Below are 7407 nucleotides of genomic sequence, written 5' to 3'. Positions count from 1 at the left end.
TCAATTATATACGAGTATATATGTTAGGTATAATTATTTACTTAATAAATAAGTAGAAAACCTACCAATTACTTGTACCTAGAGTATAAGTGCTTGGGGAACTTATACTTAACATTAATACTTGTATATAGAAAAAGTATAATGTTTCTAAAATTGTGCTACCATGAGTCCATAACCGCGGCTATATGACATACATGACCTCTAACTAAAAGATCCCACCAATGGTTCCACGAAGGATTCTACCATTGGGTTGTAGCTAGCAACCACGAGTGGGGTTGTCAACCCGTATAGTTTCATACATAACTTCCTCGCTCACATGGGATTAGCTATTACAGTTCAAAGGATTTCCCCTAAGATTTCCAATCTTAGTTGATGAATAAAATAGCTCATGTAGACTTTGTCGAGTTCCTATAGTTCTAACATTGAAAGCATATTCGTGTCTAAAACCCTAAGTTACTAGACAATGCTTTAAACATTAATCCTAATTTTTAGAATATATAGGCAGTACAACAGCTATAACTTAAAGTAAAACCAAGTTTTAACTAACAAAAAACCAATATTAATAACATACTTAACAAATAATATATAGACTCCTGAGTATAACTCTGGGGCTGTAACACAACATAGTATATAGAACTCCCGAGGATAACTCCGAGGCTATAACACAACAATATATGTAGAACTCCCGAGTATAACTCCAGGTCTATATTAGTAAAATCTATGATAACAACATGCTAACAAGTTTAAGATAGTTGTATGATTTCAAAATATCAGATATATTGTAGGTATATATGATACAAAATAACTATATCCCGGTTAATATAACTATTTATGTTGATACGAATATACTATCATATAAATATAATATTAACTTTTATATAATATTTAGCATGCATTTTCTCCCTAAAAAATTGAAAAAGTAGGGTCGTGAAACTCACTTTAATGGCATGATTTAATAGAATCTAACTAGAAACGGTCAGCGGTTCGTGATCGGTGGGCTCAGGACAAGGAACACCTTCAGCAAACGAGAGAGAGAGAGAGAGAGAGAGAGAGAGAAATGAATTTTTGGTGTAACGAGGGTTAGGGTCGAACTTGGTATTTATAGGTTGTCCAAGAAAAGTTCACGTCGTGAATCATAGTTGCATCACCTCGTAGACTTGCTTTTTGGGTCCTAGCTTCGGAAGGTGTCCGAATATCACTTTCATGTCGTGGACCTTTATGTTCATGTCGTGGAATCTTAACAGATCACTCCCGTAGACTTTCCATCTGCATTCTAGCCTTGAGAATTTTCTTATGGATTAGAGTTTCTGCCACGTGTCATGCTCTCAGACTGCTACCTCTTCGGAGGATCATATCTTTTGCATACGAACACCGCTTTTGACGTTCTTTATATCTATGCATAGGTATTTTCGATTACTACAACTTTCTTTTTGATTCCAATAGCTAACTCTTATTATATTTTAGTTTCTTCTTGTTATGGTGATTTATAGTGTTAGAGTTTATCATAACTTCTTCATGTGAAGTTAGATTGAGATTTGTTAAAATGTTTTGGCATTGTATGGACGTGTACTTTGATTTATGTCATAAGGTATGTACGAAATTTCGTATTTGTATTAGAATTTTCCATGAACTACAAGGTAAGTTTATTATATTACTTGTTTGACATAATCACATGTGATTATTGTTGACCTATTTTGACTGGTGTTACATTCTCCCCCCGTTGAAATAATTTTGTCCCAAAATTTATCTTATGGATGGGGTATTGTTTAATAGTTGGGGGTATTTTTGTTTCATCTGATCTTCGCGTTCCCAAGTAAATTCAGGCCCTCGTAAAGAGTTCCATCGAACTTTCAATATGGGAATACGACTGTGTTTTAATTGTTTGACCTCTATCCATGATTTAGACAGGTTCTTTTACAAAGTTGAGTTTGGTATTGACTTGTATCTCATCGAGAGGTACAACAAGATTTTCATCGGATATGCATCTTTTGAGATTTGATATGTGGAAGACATCGTGTACATTGCTTAGCTCTTGAGGCAATTTAAGTTGATATGCAATAAAACCAATTCTTGCTAGAATTTCAAAGGTCCTATATATCGCGGGTTTAGTTTGCCTAGTTTCCCGAATCAAATCATGCCTTTCCAAGGAGAGACCTTCAACATTACTTTATCTCTAACATGCAATTCCAAAGGCTTACATCTTACGTTTTCATAGCTCTTTTGACGATCACGTGCAGCCTTTAATCGATCCTTAATTTGCACGATCTTTTCAGTTGTCGCGTGGATTATATATGGCCCAGTACGTAAGGTATCGCCTGTATGTTCTCTTCCCAATTGTGTGTCTCCAACTTCTGCCCAACATATTCGGGAACGATATTTTCGTCCGTAAAGAGCCTCAAATGGTGCAGTTTTAATGTTGGTGTGATAACTATTGTTGTAAGAAAGCTTAATTAATGGTAAATAAGTACCCCATGCATTTCCAAATTCTATTACGCAGGCTTGGAACATATCTTCTATAGTTTTAATATTCCTTTCACTCTGACCATCATTTTATGGGTGATAGGTTGTGCTCATATCTAGACGTGTTCCTAATGAGTTTTGTAGTGACTTCCAAAATCGTGAAGTGAATCTACTATCTCTGTCATAAATAATGGAAATCGGAACTCCATGCAATCTAACGATTTCTTTGAGATAAGTTCTAGTTAGCTTCTCCATCTTTTCATTCTCCTTGATTCGTAAGAAATGGGCGGACCTAGTTAATCTATCGACTACTACCTAAATAGTGTCGAAACCAGTAGGAGTTTTGGGTTGTTTGGTGATCAAGTCCATTGATATCTGCTCCTATTTCCACTCGGGTATTTCCGGTTGTTGAAGTAAACCCGGGGGCTTTTGATTTCTATCTTTACTTAAGAACAAGTTATGCATTTGCTCACATAAGTGGCAATCTCAGCCTTCATGTTTGGCCACCGATACTGCTCTTTTAAATCTAAGTACATTTTCTCAGAGCCTAGATGTATGGAATATATGGAATTGTAGGCTTCTTCCAAGACTAAGTTCCTGACTCCAACAGAACTTAGGTGTCCAAATTCGGTTCATAAAGTTTCGTGTTTCGTCATCCTTTTGTATAAATTTCTTTTCCATTCCCTGCAAAGCTTCGTTCTTGAATTTTTCTTCTTTTGGAGCTTCGAATTGAGCTTCTTGAATCTGTGCGGTAAGGTTGGAATGGATAGTCATGGTTAATGCTCGTACCCAAAGGGGTTTAATATATTATTTTCGGCTCAAGGCATCTGTTACCACGTTTGCCTTTCCGAGATGATAACGAATCTCACATTCGTAATCATTCAACAATTCGATCCATCTTTGTTTTCTCATATTAAGATCTTTTTGGTCGAAGATGTGTTGGAGACTCTTATGATCAGTAAAGATAGTACACTTCGTACCATATAAATAATATTCTCATGCACCTTAAATTGTCGAGATGTGTAAGCGATAACTTTTCCACTTCGCATCAACATACATCCCAGTCCTTGATTTGATGCATCGTACTATACGACGAAATCTTCTGTCCCATCTCGGAGGGATAGGATTGGTGCACTACACAACATTTGTTTTAATTTCTGGAAAGCAGGTTCTTGTTTGTCTACCCAGTTGAACTTCATATCTTTCTGTGTTAGTGTTGTAATCGGCTTGGCTACCTTGGAGAAATTCTCTATGAATCTATGGTGGTAGCCAGTAAGTCCTAAGAATTGACGCAATTCTGTTGGCTTCTTTGGTGCTTCCCAATTCTTGATTGCTTCAACCTTGGAGAGATCCACATGAATTCCTTTGTTGCTAACTACACGCCCTAAAAATTTTACTTCTCTAATCCAAAATTCACATTTGGAGAATTTGACGTACAAATTTTCTATTCTTAGTAGTTACACGATTATTTGCAAGTGTTGACCATGTTCTTCCTTGGTTCGTTAATATATCAATATATCATCGATAAATACGATCACAAATTTATCCAAGTATGGTTTGCACACACGATTCATGAGATCCATAAACACTGTTGGGGCATTGGTCAATCCAAAAGACATAACTAAGAACTCATAATGACCATACCGATTCCTAAATACTGTTATCGAAATATCATCTTCTTGTACTCTTAGTTGATAGTATCCTGATCTAAGATCTATCTTTTAGTAGTAGCTAGATCCTTGTAGTTGATCGAATAGATCATAAATTCTTGGAAGCGGTTAACGATTCTTGATCATAAATTTGTTCAGCTCCCTATAATCGATACACATTCAAAAGGATCTTTCCTTCTTGTTAACAAACAAGATCGGTGCTCCCCAAAGTGAGAAGCTTGATATGATAAAGCCTTTGTAAGAAGTTCTTGTAGTTGGCTGGATAGTTCTTGTATTTCAGATCAATCCAACCGATAAGGAGATTTTGCTACTGGTGTTGCTCCTAGAAATTAAGTCGATTTAGAATTCAACTTGTCGAATGGGTGGTATTCCTGGTAGATCTTCAGGAAATACATATAGGTAGTTACATACTTGAGGTATGTTGTTGATTTTCATGTTTTGCTTTTCTTATCTATAATGTGAGCCAAGTGTGCACTACATTTCTTATGTAGATATTTATGGGTGTTGGTGCAAGAACTGACTTTGAGGTTTTTCCCTGACTTATCACCATAGATAATCAGGGCTTCGCCGTTAGGTAAGGGTAATCGTATGGCTTTTTCATAACATATGATTTCGGTGTGGTGTAAAGATAACCAATCCAAGACAATTATGACATCAAAACTACCAATAGACATTGGCATGAGGTTGAAGTGAAAAAGGTAGTTATTTAGAGTTAACAGACAGTTTTCTAGAATTTCATGTGTCTTCTCGGTTTGACCGTTAGTGATTTCTACTTCATAGATTTCTTTTAAGTAGACACATGACTTAACAACTTTCTAAATTTTGGGGTTATAAAACTTCTATCAGCTCCAGAGTCGAAGAGTATAGTAGCATATAAATTCTTTATGAGAAACATACCATATACCACTGAAGGGTCCTGGATAGCTTCCTTGCTTCCGATTACGAATGCCCTGCCGCAGCCTAAACCTCCCTGGTTCCTTAACTTTGGACATTCCTTCTTGAAGTGTCCAATCTCACCACACTCCTAACATGTTCTTCCTCCACCATAGCCTATTCCAGTATTTGTGCTCTGATTTACTGTTGCAGGTGTTGTGCTTCTACAGTAATTGGCGGCGTGTCCCTTCTTTTTACACTTCATGCAAACAAAATAGTCACCTGCGTGCTGACGGTTACACTGACTGAACCATGGTAATTTTCCATCATTCTTCCTTGGTTGTATAAGTATTGCTTTCGTGGCTGCATAATTAGTTGCCACATCTTGTCTCTTCCTGGATGATTGTTTGGGATTCTTCCCATTAAATTTACGCTTGTTCGTTCCAGATTTGGGAGGTTCAGCTTTTGTGACCATAAATTTCCCTTGGATCTCTGTGTTAGTTATGTGATGAGCTATTCACTTTGTGCTGTCATATGTTGTAGGCTTTGATGAAATCACCATCCCTTTGATTTATGAGATTAGACCCCACATATATCGCTTGATCTTCTAGTATTATGGGGTTACAAGTGCCAGCCACATCACCACAAGGTCATTGAATCTAGCGGTATAAGCATTTATCTCTGAACCCTTCATTGTTAGGTTCCACAGTTCTTGTTCCAGCTTTTGTATTTCCTCTCTTGGGCGATACTCTTCTACTAGCATCATCTTCAACTCCTCCCATTTCATAGAATTTGCAGTATTAAGTCCCATTGTATTTACATGGCTTTTCCACCATTTTAATGTTTCATAAGCAAAAGTATGTGCTGCAAATCGTACTTTACAATCATCTGGACAGAAACTTATTTGAAAGACAGATTCTACCTTATCAATCCACCTGGTCAAATTAACAACCGCTTCAGTTCCGTGGAAGCTATTTGGTTTGCAATTCAAAAAGTCTTTGTAGGTAAACATTCTGGCAGTTCCTACATTAACTTCATTTCTGATTCCACCTGTTGTCACATTAGCTAGAGCTGCAACGATTCTCTAAGCTATAATTTCTTCAAGTTCAATTGAACTTAGTGAAGGGTTTATTTCTGGTGGTTGCAGTTGCTTCTGTTGTTCTGTTTGTTGATTAAGGTTTAGCCGAGCACTACTTCTTCTAGGCATTTATTTAGTTCATATTCTAAGTACTAAGAACATTATAAGTTTTCTGAAGTATTTTAATTAGTCATTAAAATACGAGTGCTAATGACTTCAATTATTCTTCAAAGTATAATACATAGCGGACGACACAATTTGTCACGTGATTATTATAATATATTCTTCATATTTATTACCAGTGGTTACATCAGTTTATTATAGGTTTATATGAGAAAAGTTTTTAAAAACATTGCAATGTTTATTACACCCTCGCTATAAAGTTTTCCCCATTACCTTAACTAGTCTGATTTTCGTCTCCTATCTTATACAACCACTAGTCCTATTCCATCTACCATTATCCTAGGTATCCAGTGCGTCGGTGACATGAGTCGTGAGTCATCATGTCTTTATAAGACAACTCTCTAGTCTGTTCCTCATTTCTTGTGGTTTGATTGTAAAGCTCTAGTTCTGCAATCCTTGAGTCGTGAGTCATCATGTCTTTATAAGACAAATTAATGTGATGATGGACATCCATCACCGCCTCTTGATCTCAGGTCCTCTGTCCTTCTATCCTTCGCACCCGTCAGAGAGATGAGTAGTCTTCCCTTCGACAATTTCCATTTTGTTTTTGATTTTCACACTTTTCTCAAATAGTTGAGACAAGGTGTCATCTTCGGAAGAAGGTGAGGGATGTGGTCAGGATGATTGACCAATCTCATACTAGTTAGCAACTCTTTCTTCTGCTACCCACCTGTCAACCGTTTGTGCTATCCTCGCAGGTTCATCTTAGACTCTATGGGTATCCAAAGATGTCCCATTTGGATTCATCTTAATCCTTATCCATTTTGATATGGACCTACGATCCTTGCGTTTCATCTTGGCTTCTCCTGGAAATTAGCGATGAAGAGTATTCATTGGTGGTAAGGAAGATGCAACTGATTCTGTCTCTTCCAGAGGCTCGATTTCTTCCATTGGTTCGCTCTCTTCCAGTTCGTCGGAAGGCAAAGGTGCCCCATTGTCAGAGGGTATTGGATGGAGAATAGTTGGAACCATAGGGTAGTAAGGATCGCATGTCAACATATGGAATGAAACTTCTTGTTCTTCATCTGTTCCTTCTAGAATTATCCATTCTCGAGAATGAGCCATGTCGAATTCCTATACATTTTGGATCACCAAGTGTTTAGTCTATCAAATATTACTTCCAAATTAAGTAGTCCATATGAT

This window comes from Lactuca virosa, chromosome 9 (assembly GCF_052849685.1).
Source record: "Lactuca virosa cultivar CGN04683 chromosome 9, Lactuca_virosa_CGN04683_v6, whole genome shotgun sequence".
Lineage (NCBI taxonomy): Eukaryota > Viridiplantae > Streptophyta > Magnoliopsida > Asterales > Asteraceae > Lactuca > Lactuca virosa.
This window is presented reverse-complemented; position numbering follows the sequence as displayed.